We start from the raw sequence: 3,357 nt of genomic DNA on the forward strand, positions 1-3,357 counted from the left end.
CCCCCCCCCCGCCATGCATTTTAAAGTACCAGATTTTATAATTTTCAAATTAAAGAATCCTTAAAAAGCCTTTTAGTAAGCTTTATTTTTGGGGGGGGGGTCTGAACTCTGGGCCTGGGTGCTGTCCCTCAGCTCTTCAGCTCAAAGCTAGCGCTCTACCACTTGAGTCAGAGCGCCACTTCCAGGTTTTTTCTTTCTTTTTTTTTTTTTTTTTGCTTATGTGGTGCTGAGGAATCGAACCCAGGGCCTCAGGCATGCAAGGCAAGCACTCTACCACTGAGCCAACTTCCCAGCTTAAAAAGCCTTTTAAACAATGTAAAAATTCTTTAAAATTTTGGTAATTTCCAAACCTCATAACCTTTTGAATTTTAAACTTAAACTCACCCAGTTTTTACAACAGGCTGACAATTTTTATCTTGAACATGTTCACACACATACAAAACAAACACACAGATCTTAAAGCATGCAAAAATGAAAATCAGTTGTATGTACATTTTCTAAAATTCAGTGGCAAGAGATCTTTTTTTTTTATTTTCGCCAATCTTACTCTTGCAGATTACAAAAATTTAATAAAGCACTTTTTCCAGGCTGTATTTTTTCCAGGGCTGGCTTGTTTAGCCAGATATTTTACCAATTGGCCTTTTGAATACCTTCAGTTGGAGGAAAGCTGGGGATGGGTGGGGTGGGTGTCATCACCTGAAACTAAACTGGTCTGATTCAGTCTTTTACCCAATTTTAGATAAGAGCACTTTACAAATGGTTACACTGTCAGAACCAGCTGAAAGTCCAAACCAGGCACACAGCCTTCTACACGCTCCGTCAGCCTCCACTAGGAGAAAATGCAGCCTGAGGCTTGAAGAGGACCAAACTAGTCCAGCAACCTTCCATGACCCACCTGTTGACTGGCCACACCGGTAGGGTGGATATAACAGGTCTGTGACCCGGCCCAGCCAGAGGCTGGAACTTTTATTCCCCCAGAGATGTTCAAATAAATTACAAAAACACAAACATGAAAACAAGGATCCACATTCTAAAACAGATTCTAAAAACAGACAAGACAACGGCAGAAGGCTGAGGTGGAGACTAATGGTCCGAGCTCATCCCTACCAGAACTCTGTGCTGCTCCCACTCAGCAAGCTGAATCCAGAGTCTGCTGAGTGAGCCTGCCATGCTCACCCAGAACTTCCCTACTTCAAGACTAAATTACCAAGGTAACTTTAAAAACAAATCCAAACTCTCCCCCAACAAAGGAGGCAAACGGGGGCCAAGGTGTCCCTTGACCTCTCTGGTCTGGGAGAGCAATCCTGCATCCAGTTTCTCTCTGCTTAGACCTACAAATGGTGCACCCAGACCTACAAACGGTACCCAGACAAAGACAAACCGATTGGTCAAATTTACCTCCGGGAGGCTTTATAAAGAACACTCAATAAGACTCCCTCGTTCTGGTGTTAAAGCGTGGTTAGGAACTTGATCCCGGACGAGGCCCCCAAGAAATGTTGCGGGGTCTGAGAATGAGTCCACCAATGCAGGCTTAGAGTTTGAAGACGTTTATTGAGGTGTTGCAGAAGCTGACCTGCAGGCGACACAGTGTATACTCAGGAGGCTAACACTGTGAACCCCAAGCATATATACAAGCTAGGCTTACGAAGGCAAAAATCATAATCAGGTGCAAGCTGCAAAGTTCCAGTAATATGATAACATCAACTTTTTTGAAACAGGGGATTTTTATAATGGCAGTTCCTCAGTTCCCTGTAAGTGGTTAAATTCCGGACTCAGTTTCTTTGCTTGCTCTAGGGGCTTTTTTTTTTTTTAACCTAAGAGACTTTACACAGGGACTACTAGACACTGACTTTGAACAGGAGACCCAACACATCACTGTGGTCCACAGAGTATGGTGTTATGAACTCCTGCGATCAATGAGATTTCAGCTCAGCCCATGTCGAAGTGGGTTCAGGAGGTCTTCAAAAACATCCTGTGACCATTTTCACATCATGGAATGGATAATCAAAATAAAACACTCAGCAGTTGACAGAATCTCACACTGGCTTCCTAACTTGTACAAGGCAGATAATGTAAAGGGAAAAAGCCAAATAGAAGCCTGGAACAGCTTCTGCCTAGGAAAAGAACAAACACAAAGCAGTGCTGCATTCCTGGAGGTATGGGAAGGTGAGTATCACCCTGAAAGGCTTGAAACAAACAGGGGTGCAGGTCTTACCACCTCCACACTCTTTTATTTGGCCTGTACAGAATACCGAGGGATCTTGGAGAATGGCAGTGAATTATTCTAAACTGAGACAGTTTCAGCAGGATAGCTAGATGAGGAGACAGAGAAATTAATATTATTTAAAAAAATATCCACAGGGTCAGACACAGAGATTAGAACCAGGAAGCTAAAACTATAGCATTTAAGCTCTCCTCCCACCAAGCCTACTTCTAGATGTTGAATTACAAACATTAAGAGACATAAAAGAGATTTCTAAATCTGCATTCTCTTTTGTGATATTAAAAGGGTTGTAAACTCTTTACTATAGGTAAAGAGACAGAAAGAATGAATATCAGGCTAAAAGAAGTCCTGAAAATTTCACCAAAAACCACTGCCAATAGAGCAGAGGAGCCAACTGGCCAAAACCCAATTGATTGAAAGAAATATATCACATCATAAAAATCGATCAGTTCTTAACACTAAAAAATACTCCTTATTTTAAGCCTCCTATACACAAAGCAGCCAAAGCACCAACTAGTTTATATAAAAATTGATAATTGAGGGGATGGGAAGGTGGCTCAGTGGTAGAGCGCTTGCCTTGCATGCCTGAGGCCTTGGGTTCGATTCCTCAGCATCACATAAGCAAAAAGAAAAAAGCCAGAAGTGGCACTGTGGCTCAAGTGGTAGAGTGCTAGCCTTGAGCTGAAGAGCTGAGGTACAGCGCCCAGGTCCAGAGTTCAGGCCCCACGACCGGACCCCCAAAAAAATTCATAATTGAAGGGCAGAAAAAATCAATAGAATATCCAGAACGTTATTTCAGAGTTACCAAATAGCTGAAATGGCAATATTCTTTTCTTTTTCCTGTGTGTCTCTCTTTTCCTCCCTCTTCTCATTATTCTCCAGTTGGGTTTCATATCTATCAAATCACATTAATCCTAATTCTTGGTTTATAATATACTAATGTTGTAGATGTTTTATTGGTTCTATTATTAAGTTTTTTAAAAAAAGGTTTGGCAGTACTGGCATTTGAATTCAGGGCTTTGTGCTTGCTAGGCAGGCACTCTACTTCAGCCACACCTCTAGCCTTTTTGCTCTGCTTATTTTATTCACTTTTTCAAAATTTTTTTATTGTAAAAATACTGTACAGAGGGGTT

This window comes from Dipodomys ordii, unplaced genomic scaffold (genome assembly GCF_000151885.1).
Source record: "Dipodomys ordii isolate 6190 unplaced genomic scaffold, Dord_2.0 Scaffold22, whole genome shotgun sequence".
Lineage (NCBI taxonomy): Eukaryota > Metazoa > Chordata > Mammalia > Rodentia > Heteromyidae > Dipodomys > Dipodomys ordii.